Consider the following 27,770-nt stretch of genomic DNA (forward strand, 5'->3'; position numbering starts at 1 on the left):
TTTTTCGCCACAGGAGAACACACGGGATCGGAGTACAGATGCAAATGTCAGTTCTTGGAAACAGAGGACGTTGATACGCAGAAGTAGACTGAAATGTGTCTAAAAAGACATTTAGAATCAGGGTAAACTCAAACTCTGAGAAGATAATTCATGTCTGTTCATGCAGACAGACGTCTCCAGAAGTCAGGAGAGAGTTCTCGCCCACTGATAGATTCTTGGAGACAATCTAGGTATGGTTGCTGGCGCTTATACACTTTAAGAATTGGAGGTTGTAATCATTCAGTTGTAAAGTGAATATAGGGAAGTTGAGGTTCAGGAATTTCTAAAGTCCCACATATGACCGAGACCCCCAATTTTCCTAATTTATAGGTTAGAATGCTTTCATACGTGTGTGTGCGACGGTTTCATTGAGCTTTAGTTCAGGGTTTGTTTGTTCGTGATGGTTTATTTTTAATTTTTAAATTTTTATTAATTTTTTTGAGACAGGGTCTTGCTATAGTGGTAGTGCAGGGTGGCCATGAACTCACTGTGTAGCTCAGGCTGGCCTCAGACTCATAGTGATCCTCTTGCCTCAGCTTCCCCAGTGCTAGTTTTAAAGCTGTGTGCCATCACACCTGGCCTAGTTTGAGATTATTATGTTTTTTCTTTTTATAGTTTATGGACATTTAAAGACAGGCCTTCATTGTTACATTGTAAGCAAGCAGTGCAAACAACATTTACTTGTTCCCCATCCCTGCAAACTAGTTTTCTGAAGTGGCCGGGCTTACTTTCATGCATGTCTTTCTAGGCCTACATTGTGTAGTATTAAAGCCACCATGCAAATATCCTCCAGTTTAGACCTTTAAAGCTGAATTCCTACCATTCAGAGATTGCTGTTAGTGCATGTTCCACCAGTGTCCAAAATTCCACATGTACTAAGCTATCCTACTTATGTCTTCTACCTTTGTATCCTGTCTGGTCCCATGTGTCATACCTGACTTTCATCCCCCCTTGCCCACTATTTTTGCTCCCAGTAGAGCTCATGGTTCTGTAGATCTCCTTTTGGTAGATTCTTCCATCAATCTTTCCCTTTCAGTTTTTCTTATGTAATAAAATACAGGTTATATCTGCAGACAACTGAAATGTATTCCTCATAACCCTGAGATAAATTTGAGGCCTCAAGCTAGAGTGTCAAACTTTCCTGTGGTCATCTACTATTTGCATCATCCGTACTCTAGTAGAGCCGGTGAAAACACTAGGCCCATATTTCAACCCTTTGCTTGTGTACCTTTCTCCTTTTTCACTTGACCTTCAACCCAAGCAGACTGATAGATTCCATATTATAATACAGCATTCTTGGAGGATCCAGCTGCTGAAAAAGCCTGGAATCAAAGATAATACTGGGGCAGACAATGATGTATGCTGTACCCTGGCCAGAGCATGACTGACTGACTTTATCACAGTCCACCTCAGAGCACATGAGCTGACTGTAATAGCAGCATATGAGGAGCCACCAAAAGCCTGAAGCTGTGGGGAATATCAGATTTTATCCCTCTACCTACAGGCAGTCTGACACTGGAGTATCAGCAACTTTCTAAAGCAGGGACTGAATATTTTTTTGTAGGTTTTAAGGTTGGGGTGCAATTTTAAGGAATCTCAAAAAATCTGGATAAAATGTTTAGGTTTGAGGCCATAATGTAATCAGCATAGGTTAGTACACAGAGATGGCATCAAGGTGACTACGGGGTGACATTAGCCATGTGTTAAAATTTTTATTGCCCTGGCTTCTTGCTGGAAGGATGGAGAGCTCTTGCCAGTAATGAAGCCCACCATTGTGGTGCAGTCCAAATCTCTCTCAGGTCATTCTCAGGGCAGGCCTGACACTGACTGCCTCCACTCTTTTGGGGCTTTTCTCAGGAATTGTTCTAATCAGAACTTTCCCTTTTCTGGCCAAAATGGCCCTCCAAATAAAAAGATTTAAAATGTTTTTCTAAGATGAAAAGTAATTTGAAAAACAGCTATTTAGAGAATAGCCATGGCTTGGTTTTCTGAAGCTCAAATTAGAGTACTAACAATGGTAAAAGATGAACCTCCCTTCTGCTTTTTTCCTTAGCAAAGCTGCTTCACAAGCATAGCCTACCAAAATTCATGTGATAATTCGATGAAGTCATAATTTTCTAAATACTGAGATATACTTTCATCCATGCCTGTTAAAACAAACATTTACAAAGTCTTATTAGAAGAACCATTACAGGCTGGAAAAAATGTTTGCAGAAGAATGTTTGTTGATTTTCTCTTCCCTTAAATTAAAATTCCTACTGTCTTACTGGAATGGCTTTTAGCTGAGCATTAGGACAATTACAAGCTTTCATTTATGATGGTTGACTTTAATTCAGTAAACCCTAGCTTCAAGTTCTAGCTTACCCTTATTGGCAGTAGACTTTGGATAAGTCCCTTGATTTGCTGTTTTATGTTACATTTTATGTTTGTAGATACTGTGCTTACAAAATGAGTGAAATAGCCCAATGAATCTGATACACAAATTATTTACAGAAGACTGACTTTTCTGATGGGTAGAGTAGTATCTTATGGGCATTGCAAATCGCTTCCTCCATGGTTAAATGCCTGCATCAGTCTTCCTAGATTTGAATATTAACTCACCTAGACTAATTTAAATTATTCCAAGGCCACAAGTAAAAGTAACAGGGACCCAAGGGTTTGAGCAGCAGGAATGCTTAGTGAAAAAAGAAATGTGTGAAATTAAGTAGTACAGTGAGTGAAATTAGGCCCTCTGCTTCCAAGGTGTCAAGGGCAGTTTAGGATTTTATATGGGAGCCAAGTCCTGGTCTTTAACCTTCAGCCTGTCAATCAGGGAAGTATTTAGAGCCCTGGGGCTCAAGGGATAAGGATGCTGCCCACTTTCTGCTTCTTTCAGCAAAATTCCTGGACTCAGGGATGGCTAGAGCTTGGAGAACAAGGTCACCAGTAATTAAAAATGCTGCCTGGCTGTGAGACAGGCTGGGATGCATCAGGAAGTCAAAGGAAAATGAGTAGGGTGATGCAGGTGGCTTCTGAGTAATGGTCTGCTGGCCAAGGAGATGAAGCCTGACTGCTGAAAAGGCCTTTTTTCACTACATCCCGGCCCACTGAGAGTATTCAAAAGGATTCTCTTCAGAATTCCATGAATATGCACATTCCTTAAATCGTCATTGTCCCTAGGGATTCCTCTACTCTGCACCAGGGCCTCCAATCTGCCTCTCTGTTCTTAGGACAACATCTCCCCTTTGGTTTAGGGTAGGGTGTTCTGCGAACTCACTACTCCTAGAAGCTCTCTATTCACAAGCTCTAACATCTAAACACTAGCTCAGTGGTAGGTCTTTTGCAAGAATCTGGACTTCATACTTCTAGGGTTCTTATGTTTCCTAGGTGGGAAGATAATATTAATAGTTTCAAAAATCTCCTAAGAAAGGTCGACTTCTTTCTTCTACTCCCCCCGCCCCATACTTTTGGGAATTGAACTCAGGGCCTTGCACTTGCCAGGCAGGTGCTGCACTGCTAAGCAACATCTCCAGCTCCTTTTCCTCTTTTCTAATTGCAGCGGTTAGCAATTTTGAGTAGTTTTAAGCCTGGTGTAAAGCACTTTACAGTGACTCTTTATAATAGTCTGATAGAAAGCTACTCTATCCCCACTTTCTAAATGAAAAACTTTAATGTACCAAGTGGCAAAGCCACATAAGCAGTCCAGACCCCTTGGTGTCCACCGTGCTATTCTACTGTACACTTTTCTAGGTACAGCCTTATTGTCATTGGTCGGGAACTCACCCACTGTTCAGATATGACTGAGTTGTTTCTCTGTTAAGCAGCATTCTGGGATACAAACAAAATAATGTCAACCCTAACAAGCTGGAGACAGATGTGTCCATAAACAGTAGTGCTAATGGTGAGAGATTTTGTAGAAAATGGCCAGGATGCTGACATGGGGATTAGAGGGTCAGTGTGATAGTTGGGATCTAGCAGCGCCCAGCACACTGTGTGTCTGTCAACTCAATGACAGTTTATGCAGGAGGTCACCCTTAGGGTGAGGAACTAGTGAGAGAGACCATCACCTAGGGTGAAGCTGGACAACTACGGGTTAACTGTGCAGCTAAGCTGCCTAGATTTATTGGTGTAGCCTAGCACTGTGAGGAGATTGATGGAGTTGACCCTGCCATGTAAGGGGTACAGCAGTGTGGAAATGTCAGTGGACCCGAGAGGACTTGGAAGGCCTGTGTGAAGTGCCTGCCTTACTTGATCACTGTTCATTTCTTTTTAATCATCGCTTTTGCCTCTTTAGCTTTGTTCTGTGCTGATTTTCAATGAAAAATTGCCCCACAGAATAGAAACAATATAAAAGTGAAAACAGGGCTTTGTTCTCAGCTCTCAAGTGAATGCTAGTCACTCGAGGGATGCTGGCAATAAAGACCCCTTTTTTCCTGCTCCATGCCTAAGTGGTTTGGTTTGCTTACTAGCACTTAGCTAGGTGAAGGGGGAGGGGCTGGCCAAGTACTTGTTCCAGGTGGTGGCCCTGAAAGTGTGAGAGAGGAGCCCTTTCTAAGAGACTGAAGTGCTCAGTAAGGGCCAAGGATCAGGAAGTGCTATAGGTGAGAATAGTGAAAGACTTCTTTAGGTCATGAAGAGGAGACCAGAATGCTCCCTGAGTACCTGGGAAGCCCACATGATAAGCAATGCCGCAAATGGTTGTGATAGAACTGTGGAGGGAAGGAAGAGGAGGAGGAGGACCAGCGGCGGCTGAAAAGATAAGAAGTATAAAATAAATAACCTTTATTTTGGGAATGCGGGGAGAGACACCCCAGACCTCCTGGGGCATGGCATCTCCACCCCGGGATGGCAATCTCTCCCTGGAACACTTGGAGTGAGGCACGTAAGTAGCCTCGGCCTGGGGTGGAACCTAAGGGGGCATTAGGGATGCACAGGTAGCCCATTGGTCTTAGTTTGGCGCCAGAGGCAATTCCTAAGGGTGGGGGGAGATAGGAGCTCCTTGGCTTTACTGGCTATAGTATCCGGCCTGGGCCAGCAACCCTTTCATATTGGACTTGCTGGAAGAAACGCAGGCAATTTGTCTGGGATAGTCTGTTTAGAAATCCTAAGTAAATGAAGACACCATTCAAAGAGTGAAGTAGGTAAGAACCTAGCCCAGATGATTTTACAGTTTTACTCCTGGCCAAACTAAAGTTTATAATTCTGGATAAATTAGAGTGGGAGAGCAGTCAAGCTCTCATATTTTATAGATGTAAAAAGTGATATCCAGAGAAGAAAGACCACCAAAAAGAAATTACATAATCTGGATTGGATTTCCTGGCACCTAGTTGAAAGTGCTTTCACCTTTCTAGCATTTAAATATATTTTGATACTGTACTAGGGATTTGCATGTGATACTGTCCACTGAGTTTTCAATATTGTGGCATCTGTTTTAAGAAAACACTCGTAGGTTTTGTTTTCTATGAGACTGAAAGCAGAGAGCTTTCCATGGAATGATTCCTTTCCTAGGTGGAGGCATCATAAATGTTAGGAGAGTCTTCTGACTCCAATGTCTGATGGCTTTTTGTAAATGACTAATGTTATTATAGTCCTCTGATTAATGTCTCTGGAGACACACTCTCCAACTGAAAATCTTACAAACTCTTCAGCTACCCAGAAAATCTGTTTGTAATGCAGTAAACAAAGATAGGAAGCTGATGTTGCAGATTCTTCAGCCTAGAAGGTGTCTGGTCTCTGTTGAATTGTTGTACTCCAACACCACAGATCTGACAGCTTTCAAGAATATATGTGCCTTCCAGCAAATTTATCCTTCCTTCCTCAGTCAGGCTTCTATTTGGCTTCCTTGAAGTTGGATCCTTGATTTTCTGCTTTTCTGTGTCTTCTTAGTCTCTTTTTCTCTTCATCCTCTTCTCATGCTTTAAATAACCTGGGTTGACAACCTAGAATTTTCTCAAAATTCTGCTGGAAAACCAGGTAAAGGTTTTGGAGTGAAGGAAGAATATATTTCATCTATGACCAGAACATCTATTCTTGAAAGGAGTGAGTGGACTGCTTAGGGTTCTAAAGTTCTCTTCAGCCGTAGAGTTGCTTTTGGTAAAGAAAGTGTAATGGCTTAAATCTTCATATAATCAGTCTATCCAAAGTGCCACAGTTATCAGTGTTATATGTCGTGGGAGAAGAGATCAATGAAGCTATGTTTCTAGCTGATTCAAACCTTCCTGGCAGTGCCTAGGAGCAGAATTCCAAGATGCCATCAGCAAGTGTTTCATGCTCTTCCAAATATGAACAAAGTGAATTAAATCCTAGATCTCAGGATGCATCAGCACAAACAACCTTCTATATGAACACAATATTCAGATCTTTCTCTTTAAAGTTATTGCTATTTTTGTAATAATTAAGAGCCCCGGAAAGTATTTGGAACCTGATAATCTGATAGCTGCTTCTCTAGTACCTGGCACAATTATCTGATAAGTAATATAGTGGTCACTAACTGGAAAATATTTATTGAGAAAAAGTTGATAGAATCAGAAGAAAACTGTATTTATCTGCTGTAGCCACATTAGTTTCTTTGCTATTTCTTGACTATTCAGCCTTTTTTGGATTTTAGGCTCTAATAACACTGTTCTTTCTGCCAAGAATACCTTTCACCTTATAAGAGTAGGGGAATGGGCATGCATGTTCTTAACTCCTCAGCTACACTGATAAGATAATTTTTTTTTTTTATTTTAAAGAGGGTAAAACTAAACAGAACAAAACAGAACAAATCAGGTCACAAGAAAACAATGTAAGTGACACAGATTTCAAAGCAAGACAACAGGAGTTCTACAGTGGCTACCATAATGACTCTGGCATTCTTCTAAATAGTTGTCTATATCTTCACACTCAATGAATTCATACAAAATAAAATGGTATAAAACTGGTCAGAACAGAATAATGAAGGCACTATAGGCCTTCAAAACCAGACAATATGAAAATTAACAATGGCTGTTATAATGTCTCTTGTTCTCTTCCAAATAGCTGTCCATAACTTCATGTATGTTGAAATTAAACAATACAAAGCAGACTAAAACCACCTTGAACAAAGAACAGAAGCATTGCTGGATTTCTCAGCATGATTATACAGTATCAGCACTGCATACCATAACATCTGTTTTCCTTCAAAGTAGCTGTTCATTTCATCACACATAATATCAATTCTTGTAAACTGTTTAGGAAAAGTTCTAGGCATGTATAAGCCTTTACAAGTACACTTATTATTTCTGTATTAAAGAAAAAAAACAAAAAATCAGATTACTGGAAAAATAAGAAACAAAAAAGACAAATAGTAATATCAAAGAGCACAAAACAATGACAATATAGGTCTTCAAAACAAGGTGGTAGGAACATAACTAAGGTTGATAATTTACATGGTGATCTTCACGAGTTCCTCAGATCACCAGACATAAACATGCAAAATTGTTCTAATCCCAAGAATATTAACTGTTTTGTTCTATGAACTTATAGATTTTGTAGCACAATCATCTTAGCTATCTTAAATGCGTTTATACAAATTTAGATACTTTTCTTTTTCCTCCTTTTCCCTGAGATACTATTTTTCCCCTTTGAACAGATTCTTACCCTTTTACTGTATTCATTGAGGATTTTGTATCTTATGTACTCTTACCATTTCTTACACTAGGAAGACAATATGGTATTTATACATGTCAGTTTGCTTTGTTTCACTTAGGTGTATGGTCTCAAGTTGCATCCATTTACTTATAAATATCTCAATGTGATCATTCTTTACACCTGAGGAATACTCCATTGTATAAAAATACCACATCTTTTTTTATCCATTCCTCAGTTGATGGGCATTCAGGTTGTTTCCAAGATCTGGCTATTACAAATTGTGCTGCTGTAAACATGGGTGCACATATATCACCGTGATATGGTATTTTCAGTTCTTCTGGGAATATGCGTAAAAGTGGAATAGCTGGATCAAATGGGACCTCCAATCCTAGCTTTCTGAGAAATCTCCAAACTAACCTCCATAGTGATTGCACCAGTCTGCACTCCTACCAAGTGTGCAGAAGAGATCTTTTCCCACACAGCCTCTCCAGCATTTGTTATTGGTAGTTTTCTTGATCCTGGCCACTCTTTCTGGAGTGAGATGGAATCGCAGTGTGTTTTTAATTTGCATTTCTCTAATAAGTAATGATGCTGAACGTTTTTCATGTATTTATTTGCCATTTGTATTTCTCCACCTGAGAACTGTGTATTCATCTCAGATGTCCATTTTTGGATTGGGTCTTTGAATTTCAGGGGTTGATAAGATAAAATTTGAACAGAGGCCCAAAGGAACAAAGAAAGCAAGTCATGTTCCCACCATCGCGTTCACCAGGCCACCTGCACTGTGCCTTCAGTTTCACCCTCCCTTCTGTTACAATGAATGAAGTATCCATGCACAAGTCTTCTGCTTGGAAACTGGATAACATTTCCTATTATCTACTCAAGAAGTTTGTTTCCAAAGCTGATGGTCAGGTCTTGGGCCTCACATTATTCAATCTATTAGAAGCATTCAACATGAGTAATCACTCTCTGGTTCTTCACATAGTAACTTTGATTTACTTCTAGGTTAATACTCTCTTGGACCTCCTTTTATCTCATTTCCTTTGCTGTATATTTCTCTAGTTATAATTCCATACTTTAACATTATTGTGCCTATGGCTTTATCCTTACTTAGTTCATTTGTAGCATTCAAAGTTGAGGTAATCTCATATAATTCTCTTAAATACAGTGACATGTCCAGCTTTGCTTCTATTCCCAATTTCTTTGAACTCCAGACATGTGGATCTTTTACTTGACATTTCCTCTTAAATATATACCATGCACAGAAGTCTTGATTTTCATCTATTTCTTTTTCTCTTTCCATCTTGATCTCCCTTTCAAAACTATTCCGTCTTGGTCTTTCCTGGATTAATGAATGGCTTTCTGTACCAGTGTTAGAACTTGGAATTGTTCTTGACTTCTCTCTTTCTCTTGTATCTCATGTATTATTCAGTAATAAGTATTATTGATTTTATCTTCAAAATATAATCACCGTCTATTATCTTCTCACACCAACCATTTGCTGTTTATATTATTTCAGTGACTTTATAATTGGTGGTCTCTTCCATCTGTTTTTGTCCTGGAATTGTTCTTTCTTGACACAGGAGTTAGTGACTTTTTAAAAACTGAAGCCATATGATGTCACTTCTACGTTCAGAATTCTGCAAAGCTTACCCCTCTGCCCTTCTGTGGACTTCTCTCCTCTGTATATCTACTGTAGGCACATTGGTATTTCTTGAAAAAATTCAGCTTGTTCTGTGATAGCCTTCAATATATACTATTCCTTCTTCTGAGAATTTTTTTTACTTGATCAGAGGAAGGAGAGTGCATGTTCTAACCTCCTCCGCTACTCTGATAAGGTGAAATCTGAACAGGGGCCCAAAGATAGAGAGGAAAGCAAACTAAACAGATATTTATTTAACTTGCCTCTCTCAATTGAAAAAAAATTGGTTACTGACTAAATATATAAAGATATTAAGAAATTGTAAATTTGTTTTTAGGCTTAATAATGGCTTTTTGATTCTGTTTTAGAATAAGTGTCATTTCTGTTACCAGCCATGATGGAGTAACAAGCAAGCAAATCCTTTTCAGTCATTAGAAATAGCACACAAGATTATGATTCCTCAGTAAAGGAAAATATGTAAGATAAATGCCATATTGATGTTACCTGTCTTCCTGGAGGCTCATTCCAATCTGCTACCAAAGGGAGGAAGCCCAGAAGTATAGCAGGCAGTTTCAGTGAATTGAAAAGGCAAGAGAAGATTGGAATTCAGGAAGGCAAAGGTGATTAGCTATTACATAGCAGAGCTCCAGAGAGAAGACTACTCTGTAACACAGGCCACCTAACGAACAAACAAAAATTCCTGAAACAAAGATTCCAGAAATTTAAGGGTCCATTTGAAAGTTTGGGAAATACTAAGCCATGAATACACAGAATGGAATCCCACAAACTATAGCCTGGGGAGCTGTAAGCTGAAAAATATTTGAGTTCTGCCCAGTCAGGGCTGAGAGTCCTTGTGGACTTCACAGGGCATTCAATGAAGATCCCAAAAGTGAGTATCCATAGCACAAAAGTAAGCAATTGTTATATTGTTAGCTTCTCTAGATCCACTCTTAAGAAAGCTTACAAAGGAATTAGAGTGATCTACAAGTAAGTTTACACCTTGTCAGAACAAAGCCAAAAGAAAGATGGTCTCCGGTTTCAGTGTGTTTTGTCCCCATCATAACTCATGTTGGAGCTTGGTGCCCAGGGTGCCAGTGTTGGGATGTGGGCCTGGTGGGAGGTGTTTGGGTTGGAGATAAAGCCATTATGAATGGACTAAGGATTTTCCCATTAGAATAAACTCCTGCTTTTGTGAATGGATTAGATACTGTGAGAGCAGGTGGTTATAAATTGAGGCCACTCTACTAGTTAATCCGGACAGAAATTAATGTCCAATTAGAGAAGAATTGTGCCTTTTAGGAAGTCAGCACAGGAGAAGAGACACATAAAGATTGTGGGTGGAGGTGAATCTGAAGACAGCCAGGCCTCAAGATGAAGATACAATAGCCAGGTTTGCATCTCTCCTTAGGAATAAACAGCAACTTGAGATTATGCCATAATGAGCATCATCTGGTCCAGGGAGTCCAGACAGTAGCATCTGGATTCATCCCTTTCCAAGAATGTCATTGTTTTTCCTTATGCTTTTACTACATGTCTCATTTCCCTATTGAATCAATATTCTGAAGCTAAGCAACTATACTTATAATCCTATAGGTTGATTGTAGCTTGACACATACTGTACTTACATTGTGATTTTGCTATATGAAGTATACTTGACAAAAAGCCTTAGTGACCACCCACTTAGGACCCTTCCTGGGAATCTAGAAGCCATTCTTTTCCTAATTCCCCATGAAACTCTCTTAACTTTCTCCTTTGGCTCATAACTTTTATTCCTTGAAGTTTTGAGACTGCAAACATGGCACATCTGACATCTAACAGTTTGGGAGTTATTTTTTCTGTAACAACTCCTAGTGTTTTTTTCTCTGTCATATGTACCTGCTTGCTCTTCCAATTCCTGTCATGAATTAATATAGCACAAGTTCCTCATCAGATGTAGCTGCCCTAACTTAGATTTCACAGCCACCAGAATTGTAAGCCAAAATAAACCTTTTCCTTTATGAATTACAAGGTTTTCTAGAATAACAACAGAAGTGAATTAAGACAACAAAATCCAGGTATTCAACAATGACTACATATAATGCCCATCATTTGGTCAAAAACTACTAAACATGCCAAGTACAGGAGAAAGACTGGTCATTAGAATTGCCTAGAAAGGACAGCAATTATAGAACTAAGTCAAATTTTAAAACACCATAAATACATACAATATGTTTAAGCATTTAAAGGAAAATGCAAGTGCGATGAAATAAATAGGAGATGTAAAAGAGAAGCAAAGAGAATTCCAAGGTTAAAAAAAAAGTACCTGATTAACATACCTTACAGATCTAGAGAAAGTATTCCTAAAATTCATTTGGAAACAGAAGAAACCTAGAATAGCAAAGGTGATTCTGGGCAACAAAGGCAAGGCAGGAAGCATCTCAAGTCCTGACTTGAAACTATACTACAAAGGAACAGTAATAAAATCAGTATGGTGTTAAATAGATGACCATCTTAATGTTTTTGGTTGGATCATTGAACACAACTGTGGTCTTGCTGTTTGAATGTCCACTTTGTATGCTTTGATACTGTGACTTGAGCAACTATCTCTAAGATGATAGTGTGTAATCTATTAACTGGTGATTTTTTTTTGTAGTTCTGTATTACTTGTACCCTTACACTGCTTTGTTTTGTTTTGCTTTTTCCCTTTTTCCTTTTAAATAAAATTTTAAAATCAGCATGGTACTGGCAAAGAAATAGACCTGAGGATCAATGTAACAGATTAGAAAATGCAAACACTGCTAAAAAGACAATCAGCCACCATATATTTGACAAAGGGGCTAAATATGTTCACTGGAAAAAAGATAGCCTCTTTAATAAATGATGTTGGAAACATTGGCTTTCCACATGCTGAAGACTAAAAATAGACCCATACCTATTACCATGCACTAAACTAATGTCAAAATGGATCAAGGATCTAAATATTAAAACAAATACTAAATCTACTAGAAAACAAGGTAGGTAGAATTCTTGGAGACATAAGGGTAGGTAGAGAATTCATGAATAAAATTCAAACCACATGGGAAATGCTTCAAAGAATCAACAACTGGGATCTCGTATTACTGAAAAGTTTTTGCACTTCCAAAGAAATCACCAACAAGGTGAAAAGAAAACCCACAGAATGGTAAAGAATTTTAGTCAACAATCCCTCAGACAAAAGACTTACATTCAGAACATATAAAGAATTGAAAAACATCAGGCCCTCCAAATTCAAAGACCTTCTCCAAAAATGGGGATCAGAGATGAACATACAGTTTTCAGATGAAGATATACAAATGGTAAATAAACATATGAAGAAATGTTCCCCATCACTGGTCATTTGAGAAATGCAAATTAAAACAGCATTGAGAATTCATCTCCAAACAGAATGGCTGCCATCAAGAAATCAACTGATAACAAATGCTGGTGAGTCTGTCAGGGAAAAGGAACACTTCTGTATGGCTGGTGGAAGTGCAGACTGGTGCAACCACTGTGGAAATCAGTATGGAGATTCCTCAAAAAGCTAAGATTGGGGGAGAAAAAAGATGGCAGATAGGTAACAGAAGGCTATAGAGACTCTCTGAGATAGTCAACTTAGATTCCAAAAATAATACAGCGTGGGGTCCCAAATAGAAAGAGATACAACCTACCAACTCAGGAACAAACTAAGCTGAGAGAAACCAATTAAAAATACAGTCCTGGTGCTACAATTGGACTAGCTAGTCTCAGTGCTGCCACTTGAACTCACTGCTTGAACTCACTGCTTCTGCTGCACTTGAACTGGCGCAGCTGAGATAGCCCGCCAGTTTCAACTCACTGGAGATGCATATGCACTGAGGGCAGGAGTCGGTGAACAGAATTGAGAGCAGAGCTGGCGGGGAACCTTGGATCGACTTGTGGTGAGAAGGGGAAGCTCCAACAGATGACATTCTGGGGCTGGACAGACTGGCCAGAACAAGGGGCTGCAGTGACTTCAGTCAGTTATTCCCTTCTCAAGTGGGATTGGTGGAGAGCACTTGAACTGGGTCACACAGCAGACTGAGACCCAATAGGCTTGCCCAAACCAAGCTTGTACGCCTGGCAGTGCACCCTAACACAGTGAGGCTTTCATCAAGTTGACTGACCTGGAGGGGTGGGCCCAGCATAGGCTGCCCGGTCTGCACCTCCCAGTACACTACAGTGGGTGGGAGCACCTAGCCAGCATGCTTCAGACAAACTGAAACCAACAAAGAAAGAAGCTGGGCCCCCTATATAAGCCTGTATGGAAGGAACAAAAAATATGAGAAGAGGAGGCAACAAGAAAGGGCCCTAAGTCCCTTAATACTGATCCAGGAAAGGTAATTGCAAAGGAGAATGAGAACAGCAAACATGCAATATCATACATGGCACCAATAGACATAAAACGATATTTTCGGGACCTCATAGATGAGTTCAGAAGTGAAGTATTTAACAAGTAAAGCAAGATATAAATAGAATAATTAAAGAAATGCTAAGCACATCCCAAGAAAAAACATGGAAGAATGGCAGAACAAAAAAAAAGGGGAGAATTGTTTGATGGAGAAAATAGAGAAAACATAGAATACATGAAGCAGGTTCAAAGAGATTACCAGGAAATTAAAAACTGTATTGAAAGCTGGCAAAACTGCTTGAAAGAAACTAAGGATAGATTATCTGAACTGGAGGACAGTTTTGCAATGTGGAAACATGAAAGGAAAAATTTCTTATAAATAACAAAGCAGTAACAATACAAAGGCTAGAAGATGACAAGAGGATCTATAACTTAAGAATAAAGAATGTGAATGAAGAAGCAGGGATATAAACAAAGGGACTGCAAAAGCTATTTACAGAAATAATTAAGGAAAACTTCCCAAACATAGGAAAAGGAAAAGATACTCAGATGTATGAGGCATACAGAATTCCAGCCACCTACAACCAAAACAGAACTACACCCAGGCATATAATAATCAAGAGCCCAGAAATCTGATATAAGAGCAGAATATTAAAAGCTGTCAGAGACAAGCAACATCACTTACAAGGGAAAACCCATCAGGATTATGGCAGACTTCTCAGCACAAACCATCAAATTGAGAAGAGCATGGAGCAAAATAATCCAAGCCTTGAAAGAAAATAACCTCCAGCCCAGATTGATGTATCCTGCACAATTGTCCCTAGAAATTAATGGAGAAACAAGATGCTTCCAAGATAAAGAGGAACTGGGGGAATTTGCAACCACCAATCCAACTCTACAGAGAATACTATAGGACGTTCTAAAGAGAGAGAAAAGCACTAGGATTTCAGAAACAGTGACAGAGATACCCCAATGAATGGAGCAAAAAGTGAAATGAAGAAGACAAACAGATAACTAATGATGGAAAAAGAGCACAACAGAAATGAGGCAGAGAAGGTTGGATATAATTTCTAATATAGATGGCCTAGAGTGTTGGGGAGACCCAAAAATACACAGTACATCCTGGGGGAGTGAAAGGGGAGGAATAGTGTTAAAAATGACAGCAGAAGATATTGCTAATAGTGTGTCAGGAATTAAAACCCTTATTACTCACACTACTCTGCTTAGATGGAACTTGTTCTGTCCCAGTTTGTATACAACACTGGATCTGAAGACAGCTGTCCCGAACGTATTAAGATATAGCACAGTGGTCATCTTTAATTTCCTATTAACTCAGTCAGGATCCCTGTATGGCTTATACTATTGTATCATGCCTGATCTTAGTTAAATCTGACTTGTTTGATTCCTGCTTATTATTGATAGATTTTATTCAAAACTGTTAGGTTAATGGTATCAATTGGAGAGTATAGACAACTATACTGAAAATGACAATGATTCACTATGATACCCATTCTGATTTGATTACTACCTGTTTTTGTAGCTCTACACTATCTACAAAATTGTATTTCTATTAATTCTGTTATATGTTGATATATTCAGTTATACTTTATCTGATGATATAACCAATTCTGTTCATGATAACAAGAGACAGCACAGTGACCATGGCAGAACTCCTTAAACAGCAGTTTTATATGTCTTTATAGTTTTATGTGTCCATAGGAATATGTTTAGTTCTGTCCTGCTACCTATAAACAGTTTACGAGAACTGATCTTATGACACATGATGAAATGAACAAATTTTTTGAAGGAAAAAAAGGGCTCTGCAGTACCCAGTGCTGATTCCACAGTGTCATGATATGAAATCCAGCAATACTATTAATTTTTGTTCAGAATGATTTTAATCTGCTATGTTTTGTTTGGTCTCAACATAAATGAAGATATGGATAAATGCGTACATGTCTAACTGTATAGGATTGATAGCCATATTTCTTAGTTTTTGTTGGATAGTTGAATAGAACTGTTTGCAGTCTCCCTGGTTGAATTCCCATTTATATGTTCCACTTTTGTATCTTGAACAATTATTTGTGGGGGGACAATATGTATACATCAACTAGTGATTTATTCCTGTTTATTTCTTTTCTTTGAAAGTATGTACTATTTCTGCCCAGTTTCTGTTTTGTTTTGTCTTTCTTTAAATAAAATTAAAAAAAAAACTAAGATTGGAAGTACCATTCAATCCATCTCTTCCCCTCCTGCATATTTTCCCAGAAAAATTGATAAGGTCATGTCACAGTTATATATGTGCACCCATGTTCATAGTAGTATAGTTTGTGATCGCTAAATCTTGGAGACAACCCAAATGCCCATGAACTGCAGAATGGATGAAAAAGATATGGTATTTTTATATAATGGAATGCTACTTAGCTATAAAAAGGATGATCCTGAGGCCTTTATTGGTAAATGGAGGCAACTTGAGAATATCGTCATTAGTGAAATAAATAAGACTCACAGTAAATATCACATTGTCTTTCTAGTTTAAAAATAATAAAAACTGACAGAGTAATAAGATCCAAAAATTATAATATATATATTATAAAAATGAAAGGGAAGGAAAGTGCTTTAACGGATATAACAGTATGTATAGTGTATAAGATAGATGACCATATTACTAAATTTCTGTTAGCTCATTGAGCAGAAGGGTTTGCACTGACAATGTTTGAGTGGCTAGCCACATTTTATGCTTTGATTTTGCAACTTTGACAACTATTTTTAAGATGACAATAATGTATCAGCTAGCAATTTTATGATGTTATTTTTTTTGAATTCTGTATTATTCTACCTTTTTTTTGTTTCTATTTTGTTTTTTCTTTTCTTTTCTTTTTTTGTCTTTTTCTTTTTTATTGGTACCGGAATCGAACTCATGACCACACACTTGCAAGGCAGGCACTTATGCTGCTTAGCTAAATCCCCAGCCCCCATGTTTTTTCTTTTCTTTAAATAAAAAATTAAAAATTAAAAGAATATCTGAATAAGCATTTAATTATTAGTATTAAAAACCACAGGCAGTATGACATTAGCGAATATGAAGCACAGAGAAAAAGGACTGAAGAAGGGAAAATGAGATTGTCTTTCAACACACACAAATATTTGCAGGGAAAATTTTTATGATATCTAGATTTTGCTTCAAAATAAAATGATAAAAAGGGAAATGAGAGAAGTATAGATGCCAGAAAAGAAAGATTGGCTGTGAATTGCTGTCCGCTGATTTTGTTTTTGTTTTCCAACACAAAGGTGTTTTTATCACAGTAGGTTTGTAGTATAATTTCAGTCAGTTTCCAAATAAATGTTAGCTTTATTTTCTCTAGTTCTGTGAGCATTTTGATCTCTTGTTAGCATTTTGATCAGAATTGCATTAAATCTGTATAACAGTTGGGAAACATATTGGTTTTGCAATCCAAGAACAGAGGATATCTTTCCATTTTCTGATATTCTATTTGATTTCCCTTTCCAAGAACTGTAATTTCTGTAAAAGGTCTTTTACTTGTTTTGTTAGATTGGTTCCAAAGTATTTCATTTTTCTTGATGCTATGGTGAAAGGTGTTGTTTCTCTAATTTCACTATCAGTGAGCTTGATATTTGTGTATAGGAATGCTATTGATTTTTAACTGTTGACTTTGTATCCTGCTATGCTACTGAATTTGGTTATTAATTCTAGGAGTCTTTTGGTGGAGACTTAAATAATGATCTGTAAATAATAATAATTTAACTTCTTCCCTTCCTATCATTATTCCTTTTACTTTTTCTCTTGTCTTAATTGCTCTGGTTAATGTTTCAAGAACTATATTGAACAGGAGTGATGACAGTGGACATCCTTGTCTTGTTATTGATTTTAGAATGAAAGTTCTCAGTTTTTGACCATTTAGTATGATGTTGGTGGTTGGTTTGTCATGGATAGCTTTTATCAGATTGAGAAAAAGACCTTTTATTCCAATTTTCTGTACTTTTTAATATCATGAATGGGTGTTGGACATTGTAAAATGCTTTTTCTGTGTATTAAGATGATCATGTGGATTTGTCCTTGGTTCTGTCAATGTGTTTTATTATGCTTATATATTTATGTATGTTGAGCCATCCTTGCATCCCTGGAATGAATCCTCCTTGGTCATGGTGCATAATGTTTGGAATGATTTCCTGCATTCTATTTGCCAGTATTTTACTGAGGATTTCTGCATCCATGTTCACTAAGGCAATTGGCCTGAATTTCTCTTTTTTGATTGAATCTTTTTCTGGTTTTGATATCAGGGTAATGCTTGCTTCCAGGGATGAATTTGGGAGTACTGCTTTCCATTCAATTTCATTAAAGAGCTTGAGGAGTAGTTACATTAGATCATCTCTAAATTTCTTGTAGAATTCAGAAATGAATCTGTCAGGACCTGGGCTTTTGTTTTCTGGTAGTTTTTAAATTATATCTTCAATTTCATTGACTAACATTGGGTATTTAAAAATTTTATACCTCCTAATTCAGCTTTGGTAATTCATCTATTTCAAGGAATCTGTCCATTTCTTCTGCCTTTTGATCTTATTAAAGTACAGGCTCTTGAAGTAGATATTGATGATCTTCAGGACTTCTGCAAGATCTGTTGTAATTTCACCATTTTCTTTCCTAATTGCATGGATTGAGTCTCTTGTCCTTTTTTGGAAAAGATTGGCTAAGTGTCTGTCAATTTTATTTAATCTTTCAAAGAATCAACTCTTTGGTTCATTGTATTGCTTTCTTAGTCTCCATTGCACTAATATTTTCTCTGATCTTTGTAATTTCCTCCCTCATACGTGTTTTTTAACTTCTTTTTCTAGAAGTTTTAGATCCAACATTAGGTTATTTATTTTAGTTCACTCATTTTTGGATGTGGGAATTAAACACTATAAATTTCCCTCATAAGACGGCTTTCATTATGTCCCATAAATTGTGTGGTGATACATCACTTCATAAATTTAATTCTTTCCACAATTTTGGCTGCAAACTGAATTGGTTGCAAACCAAACCAAATTTACCCATAAGGTCAACATTGATACTAACTATAGAATTTGATTTGGGTCATGACCAATTCAATTTGTGATAAGGTGCATGGAAAAAATTAAGTTCGTGAACCAAGGTACCATTGTGTGTTGTATTGGCATTGTCTTTTAATTGTAGAAACTGTTTAATTACTTTAATTTCATCTGTGACCCATTGGTTGTTCAGGAGGGTGTTATTTAATTTCCATGTGTTTATGCAGTTTTGTGGTTTCTTTTGCCATTGATTTCTGGTTTTATTGCAGTATTCATATGATAGTATACACTATTCACATATACAGTAAATTTCATATGACAATTCCAGTTCCTTTGCATGGGCTAGTGTATGGTCTGTTTTGGAGACTGTACCATGTATAGCTCAGAAGAATATGTACCTGTTGTTGTGAGGTGGAATACTGTAGATGTTTAACTACACTTGTTCAAAGGTTTGGTTCAGTTCTGATATTCCTTTGTTGATTTTTTGTCTAGTTGATTTGTCTATGTGTGGCAGTGAGGTATTGTGATGCCCTACTAAAACTGCATTAGTGACTGTTTGGCTTTTCATTTTCACTAATGTTTGTTTCATATAGTTTGGATACACTGCTATTTGGTACATATATATTTAGGATTGTTATCTCTTCTCCTTGAATTTTTCCTTTAACAAATATATAGCAACCTTCTTTGTCTCTTCTGATCACTCTTGGCTTGAAATCCACTTTGTGTGCAAGTAGTCACTCTTGCTTTTTTCCAGGTTTCTGTCACATGAAATAATGTTTTCATCCTTTGACTTTCAGTCTATATATTTATTTTTGAGATACATGTGTTTCATGTTTGCAGCATATTGTCATATAATCATTTCTTGAGCCATTCTGCCCATCTGTTTCTTTTAATTGGTGAATCAAGACCATGAATTTTGATAGTTATAACTGATATGTATTGAATTATCTTTGACATATTATTTTCTTGTTGTTGGTTGCTTTTCTGTTCCCCCTCTGTTTAATTGCTTGCCTTGCGTGGTGGATTCATTCTGTTGGAGTTCATGGACTTGTAGGCCTTGTTATATCTTTCTTCAGAATTTCTTGGAGTGCTGGTTTGATGTTCATGATTTTTTTAAGGTGTTCATTATCATGGAAGTATCTTATTTCTCCATTGATTTTGAAGATAATTTTGTGGATACATCAGTCTGGTTTAGAGGGAGTTTTCTTTTAGGGTCTGAAATACTTCACTTCAAACTTTCCTTGACTTAAGGATTTATGTTGAGAAGTCTATTGTGATACTGATAGGCTCTCTTTTACAGGTAGTATGTTCTTTCCCCTAACAGCTTTTAATATTCTGTTCTTATGTTGAATTTCTGAAATGTTGATGAGTATTGTGCCTTGGTGTAGTTTTCTTTTTTCCCCCTGATCTTGGCTAATTGGAGTTCTGTATGCCTCACTTATGTGAATATTAAAATTATTTTCCATGCATGGGAAATTTTCTGCCATTAATTCAGTGAAACAAATATTTTTTAAAAAATGTCCTTTGTGCTATCTTCTGAGTTTTCATTGATTTTGATCAATCTTATGTTATTCTTCTTTGCATTGGCTAGGCACTATTAGATTGATTTTTCATGGTCCTTTGCTATTTTTAATGTCTTTAATTTGATGTTCTGTGTTCATTTTGGCTCATTCTGCTGCATATACTTTTTAATCTACTGGATATCTGGATGTTTCATGGAATCCAATTCTTTCCTGTGATGGGCATTCATGGTTCCATCACTTTCTTAAGCTGCTCTATTTTTTAAACTTATATCTACTCTAGTTCACTAAGCACATTCTTTATTATGGTAATCATCTTTTTAGTTAGCTTTGAAATTATTTCTAATTTGTTTTTTTTTTTAAGCTCTTCATTCATCTGCTTTGTAACTTCTGTGGCTAACATACTAGAAGGTTCAGCTGGGTGGCTTTTGATTTCTTCTACTTCAATGCCTGCTGAATTTGCCTTTGTGAGCTAAGATCTGGGGTTGCAACTTGCTTTTGTGTTTTTTCATTAGCAATTTAAAAAAATTGTTTTTCTGTATTGGTGCTTATAAATTGCTTATTTGCAAGAGCTCTTTAAGAAATGACTTAAAGGCCGGGGATTTAGCTCAGTGGCATAATAAGCACCTGCCTTGCAAGTGTGTGGTTGTCAGTTCAATCCCTGGTACAAAATAAATAAATAAATAAATATTTTCAGAGATGTCTTTTAAGTGTAGCTGGATTTTGGCTTTTGAGTCTGCCCCAAGATCCTGCCTCTTCAATTTATTAGGCATAAGAGGTTGCCGCCTATTTAGCCTAGTACCTAGTTCTTTGGTACTGGACTGTGGTATTGTTTATTAAACAAAACAAAACAAACCCCTTGAAAATAATGTTTCCACTCATAAAAAAACCAAAAATAATCAATGAAAAAGAAAAACACAGAAGCAAAGAGAAACAAAAAGAATTAAAGAGATTTCCTTATGATTTCAAGCCTGTGGTTATCGTCTATAGTTTTGTTATAATGTCCAATTCAAGGCAGGTCTCCACTGTAACCAATGGACAAAGGTGGCAGACAGGCCAGATCTGTGCTACATGAACCCAACAGGCTTTCAGTACGATTAGGGTAGGGTCCTGATTCTGGTGCTCTCAATTCCATAGATGTTCAGGCTGATCGTGGCCTCTCAGTGTTTGGTAAGGGCTTGAATTCTTAATTGTGTAATAATCTGGATGTCTCTTCCCAACCTGATGTCAGTTCCCTGTACCTAGATGTCTCCACTGTTGTGCCTCACTCAGTCTCTTGGAACCCTGATAGGAAGCCAGTCTGTGGTTGCTCTGAGTCCAGGATTCAGCTGACCCCTCTAGAACATGGCAGGGCATCTGGCCCTGTAGTCTCTTCAGGGTATGCTTGGGCTGGAGTCATTCACCATGTAGTTCACAGCATGCACTGCTCTGTTCCTTTGCAGCATTTCTCTGTGGAGGCCCCCGGAGTCACCTGCCTTCATTGTGTCTCTGTAGACTTGAACCTCCTCTTTCATGCTGAGAGCCAGGAGTCAGGAAGAGAGTGCAGTTTGACAACTTCTTTTTCTGCATTGAGGTCTGTATCTTCACTTTTCTTGACTGCAATTCTCCCTTCAGATTCTTCCTAAGTCCCAGGATCCACTTCTCCTTTTCTTTTCTTCTTCAAATTGTTATATTTCAGTGTCTGGATTCTAAATCAGCTAAGAGAATAATTTGCTTCTGTTTAATTGCTCCTCCATCTTCCTGGAAGTCCAGAGCTACCTTTTCCACTTGCCTCTTTATTGGTTCTTTAATTTTAAGTGGCTTATTATTTATTTCTTAATTCTTTGTATATACTAGAAATTAGTGCTCTGTCTGAGGAGTATCTGGAAAACATATTTTTTTTCATTCTGTAGGTTATCTTCTCACTCTACTGATTTTTTTTTGCTCATAGAAGCTTTTTATTTTGATATAATCTCATTTGTTGATTCTTCCTGCTGTTTCTTATGCAATTGAGTTTCTGCTTAGAAAATCCTTTCCTATATCTACTTTGTTTTACCTGTTTTTTCTTTCAGAAAGTTTAATGTTTAGGTCTCTGATCCATTTTGATTTTTAATTTAGTGTACAATGAGAAGTATCCACAGTTTCATTCTTCTACAAATAGATAACCAATTTTCCCAGCACCACTTCCTGAATAGGCTCTCTTTCCTCCAACATATGCTTTTGGCCCCTTTGTCAAAGATCACATGGTTGGGTATCTCTAAGGAGGTTTCTGTATGCTCAGTTCTGTTCCACTAATCCACATGTCTGTTTTTGTTTCAACACTATGTTGTTTTTATCACTATTGCTTTGTAGTGTAGATTGAAGTCAGGTATTGCTATGCCACTTGCTTTGATCTTATTGCCCAAAATTACTTTACTATTCTGGGTCTCTTCTGGTTCCATATGAATTTTAGGATTGTTTTCTCTAGATCTGTAAAGTATGCTGTTGGTATTTTTATTGGCACTGCCTTGAATCTGGGTAACAGTTTTGGGAGTATGGCCATTTTGACAATATTGGTTCTATCCAAGAGCATCTTTCCATTTTCTGAAGTTCTCTTCAATATCCTTGAGAAACTGTAGTATTCTTTGTAAAGTCTTTCATTTCCTTGGTTAGGTTAATTCCTAGATATTTCATTATTCTTGAAGCTACTGTGAATGATATTGTTTTCATAATTTCCGTCTCCCTTAAAAGTAATAAGAACTGTGGGAATAATAAAACCCCAAATGTGTAATTGTTATTGTAAAAAAGAGAGAAAAAGAAAGTGCTCTAAAGGATACAACTGCATGTATGTTTAAGTGTGTAAGATAGACAACCATATTATTAAGTTTTTGTTGGATCATTGAACACAACAGTTTGCAGTCTTTGTATGCTTTAATTTTGTAACTTGAACAACTATTTCTAAGATGACAATATGTAATCTATTAACTAGTGATTTCTTAATGTTTATTTTTTTGAAATTGTATTACTTGTACCCTTTTTCTGTTTTTTTCTCTTTAAATAAAATAAAAAAATTCCTTCTCCCATTGCTGTATACAAATGCTAATAATTTTTGTTGCAAATTTGATGAAATTATTAATTTTAAGATTTTTTGGTGGAGTTCTTTAGGTCTTCTCTGTAGAATATAATGTCCTCTTGCAGATAATGTTAATTAGAATTCTTCCTTTCTTACGTATATCACTTTTATTTCTTTCTCTTATCCAATTGCGCTGACTAATGTTTCAAGTATAAATAAAATATATAGTTAAATAGAAGAGGTAATAGTGGACATTCTTGTCTTGTTCCTGATTTTAGAGAGAACGCTTTTAGTTTTTCCCCATTTAGTACGATGCTAGTTATTGGTTTGTCATAAATAGCTTTTTATCATATTCAGTAATGGTCCTTCTGTACCTTTCTTGAGGGTTTTTATTATGAAAAAGTGTTAGGTTTTGCCAAAAGACTTTTCTGCATCTATTGATATGATCGTGTTTTTTTTTGGGTACTGGGAATTAAACTCATGACCTTGTACTTGCCAGGCAGGCACTTACACCACTGAGCTAAATCCCCAGATGATCATGTGATTTTTAACCTTGCTCCTCATTATGTGATGTTTTATATTTATTAACTTACATTTGTTATACCATCCTTGCATCTCTGTGATGAAACCTACTTGATAGTGATATATGATCTTTTTGATAATGTGCTGCATTGTATTTGCTAATATGTTATTGAGGATTTTTGCATCTATGTTCATTAAAGAGACTGGCCTGTACTTCTCTTTTTTCACTGGCTCTTTATCTGATTTTGAGATTAGGGTTATAATGGCTTTCATAAATGAATTGGGGAGTACTTCATCCTTTTCAATTACTTTGAACAGCTTGAGGAGTATTGGTGATATCTTTATAGGTTTGTAGAATTCAGCTGTAAATCCATCAGATCCTGGGATTTTTTTTAACTTAGTAGGTTTTTTACTACTGAGTATATCTCATTGCTTGTGATTGTGACTGGTTTAAGTATATTTATGTCTTCCTGGGTTACTTTTGGTTATTTGAGGGTATTTAGGAATCTGTCCATTTCTTCAAAATTTGCTAATTTGTTGGAATATAATTTTTCAAGATAGTTACTATCTTCTGGATTTCTACAGTGACTGCTCTGATTTTACCTTTTCCACATCTAACTAACATTTACATGAATTTTTTCTCTTTTTGTAATTCTGGCTAGTGGCTTATCTTTCATTTTAATTCTTTGAAAGAAGCAGCTCTTCAATTTGATTTTGTTTTACTGTTTTTTTTAGCCTTTATTTCATTGATTTCAGCTCTCATCTTTATAATTTACCCCTGTAATTGTGGCTTGAAGCTTGTTCGTTGTTTCTCAAGTACCTTAAGATGTCTCATAAGATTATTTACTTCAGCTTGATGTTTACCTAATGTATTAATTGTGTTGTTTTCCTGTGAGAATTGCTTTCATAATGTCCCAGAAGTTTTATTGAATTATATAGTCATTGACCTTAACTTCCAGAAATTTTAGAATCTCTTCTTTGATTTTTTACTGTGACTCACTGCTTGTTGAGGAGTAAGATGTTAAATTTTCAGGAGTATTTGTCTTTTCTGAAATTTCTGTCATTGATTTCTATTTTCATTGCACAGTGGTAGAATGTAGGTATGGAAAGATTTATATTCGTCTATGTTTACTTAAGTAGGCTTTGTGGACTAGTATGTGATTTATTTTGAAAAAAGTACCATGTGCTGCTGAAAAGAATATGTATCTGTTGTTAGAGGGGTGGAATATGCTATCCATTAAGTACATATATTCAAGGGCATGGTTCAGTTCTAAAATTTCTTTCTTTCTTTTTTTTTAGTTGATCTCTTTACAAAAGTAGATTGTTAAAATCCCCTATTACGATTGTGTTTGCATTTATTTGACCTTTTAATTTCAGCACTTTTTGTTTTACGAAGATGGATGCTCCAGTGTTTGGTTCACATATCAGTGTTTGGTCATATCTTGTTGGATTATTCCCTTAACTAGTAGGTAGTGAGCTTTTTTGCCTCTTCTAAAATCAGTTTTAACTTCAAGTTGACCATCTCTGATATTAGATTTGCTTCTCCTTCTTCTTTTTGAGATTCTGATGCATGAAATGTTATTTTTTGTGTTCTTCCTTTTTCTTTGTTTCTTTGTTGTTTTTCTTTTTTTCCTTCTTTCTTTTTCTCTTTTGTACTAGGAATAGAACTCATGGCCTTGTGCTTGTCAGGCAGATGCTCTGCTGCTGAACTACATCTCCAGCCCGCAAAGTTGTTTTCCATCCTTTAACTTTTAGCCTATGATTATCTTTTTGGATTATATCAGTTTCTTGAATGCAGCAGATCATTGGATTCTGCTTTTGATCCACTTTGCCAATCTGTGTCTTTTAACTGGGGAGTTGAAGATATTAACATTGAGAGATTACTTAGATATATCAGTGACTTAATATCATTGCTTTCTTTATCTTTTTGTGTATCCTTTGTTTGTCTTTTGCTGGTGTTTTTTGTTGTTGTTGCTGTCTATCCATTGCCCTCACTAGTTTCCCTTGTGTTTGTTAGCTGTGTGCAATTCATTTTTTTTCTGTTGAAAATATTCTTTATTATTTTCTTCAGAGCTAGTTTAGATATGTTCTGAGCTGGTATTTTTCATAAAACTACCTTATTTCTCCATCTCTTTTGGCTAAGTTAGAAGGATAGATTTGTTGGCTAAGTTAATCTGAGTTGGAAGTTGTGTGCTCTTAGGACTTGAAATATTTCATGTAAGCTCTTCTGGCCTTTAGGATTTATATTGACAAGTCTGCTGTGATTCTAGGTGTTTTGCCTCAATATGTGATTTTTTGTTTTTCTCTGGCTTCTTTTAATTTTTTTGGTGGGGCTGGATATCTGTTAATTTAATAAGGTTGCATTTTGGTGAGCTTTTTATCACCATAATTATTGGTATTTAATAAGCATTGTTTATTTTTCTTTTAAACTATTTTTTATAGTTGGGAAATTTTCTTCTATGATTTCTGTAAACAAGTGAGTGAATCCTTCTGTGCTACTTCCTAGTTTTTCTTTAACTCTTATTAGCCTTAGATTTGTCTTCTTGTTATCTAATAGCTGCAGGGTAATCCTTTGTTTTCTTATTCTCTCTTTGGCTTCTTTGAGCTCCTAATCATAATTCACTATTTTTGTCCTCAGTTTCACATACTTTGTCTTCACATTGATCATTTCCACAGTGTTGGAATTCTATACAGTTTATTATTTTGAGTATTTTTGTCTGATACCTTTTTGAGGATTTCATATCCATAAATCTGTCATTAAAACTTTGAAGTCTTTTGGTTAGCTTGATCAAATTTTTACCTATTTCTCTGAAATTCACTGTGGGCATATTGAGTGAAATTGCTGTGAATTTTTAGTTCATTTTTTCTTTGATCTCACTTATTTTCTTTATCTGTTCTATGTGTTGTATTCTAGGAAAAAAATAGCTTCGTTATATATGTGTATTATAGCAAAACCTGTAATGCGGCCTACTGTGTATGTTTTCCTTTCCCCTCTGGATGACCTAATTGATATGTTAATCAATGCTCTCCTCTGTAAAGAATTGTAAAATCTTAGCTAATTGATATGTCCATTGTTGCCCTCTACAAATAACAGATGTGATGCTAAGATAAGCTAACAGGAGTTGTTAATTGCTGTTAGACTTCTCTATTCTTTGCTAAGGAAAACAAGATTTCTTCTTATCTAAACTTGCTTGTATGCAGGGAGACTTGCTTGTTAGCACAACCCTTACCTGATCTTGCTCTTCCCAAGACTTGTAATTGCTGTGTTTCTGTTTTGTAGTGCGCCACACCCCATCCCCCTCCTTACATTGTGTGACCAGCAGCTGTTTGTGGATTTACAAGATAAAAGCCCTGACTTTTAGCTGTCAGGTGTACAGTCTCCAAATTGGCTACTGGAGGCTGTGTCACCAGGCCTGGCCTAAAATAAAGCCTTTGCTCCCTAAATTTTAATTTCTTGCTTCCTTGGATTTTATTCTGGGGTCTGAGTTATCACACTATGAACTTTTTTTAGATTTCTGCTATCTGGTATTTGTTTTCTTCTCTCTTTGTAACCTCTTACTCTGCTTTAGAGGAGTTGGGCAGTTTGGAGATCTTTTTTTTTTTTTTTTTGCTTTCATATATATCCATATATCTATATATATATGCATATATGTTATGTTATATATATATTATATATATTATATATATATACATAACCCTCCTTTCTCCTTCTTTTTTGGGGAGTTTACTGCAGGTTGGGGACTGGTGAAGTGAGAAGAGTTTGTGGCTTATGTGGAAATCTTAGTCGGATGTTGCCTCCCTATGAATAATTTTCAGCTTTTTATGTCTGGTGCTAGTATCTACTCCTCCTATTATTTACTTCAAGTGATTTTGATTCTGTCCCTATGTTTTGCTGAGTTACTTCAAGTTCTAACACACCTACAGATTCAATCTTACAACTTCCATATGACAGTCTTTGTAGTTATACTTCCCCTTTGTCTGTTTGAACTATGACTGTTTATTATTTGTGGTTGTTCT

The 27,770-nt window shown here is 36.5% G+C and overlaps 1 protein-coding gene across 1 annotated transcript in view; it reads right to left on the reverse strand.

The window, feature by feature from the left end:
* The window catches only part of Trpc7 (transient receptor potential cation channel subfamily C member 7), a 157,324-nt gene that overhangs the window by 40,908 nt on the left and 88,646 nt on the right, over window positions 1-27,770 (reverse strand). The gene's annotated exons all lie outside the window — the stretch shown is intronic.

This window comes from Cavia porcellus, unplaced genomic scaffold (genome assembly GCF_034190915.1).
Source record: "Cavia porcellus strain 051 isolate PalLab524CR breed Dunkin Hartley unplaced genomic scaffold, mCavPor4.1 scaffold_19, whole genome shotgun sequence".
Lineage (NCBI taxonomy): Eukaryota > Metazoa > Chordata > Mammalia > Rodentia > Caviidae > Cavia > Cavia porcellus.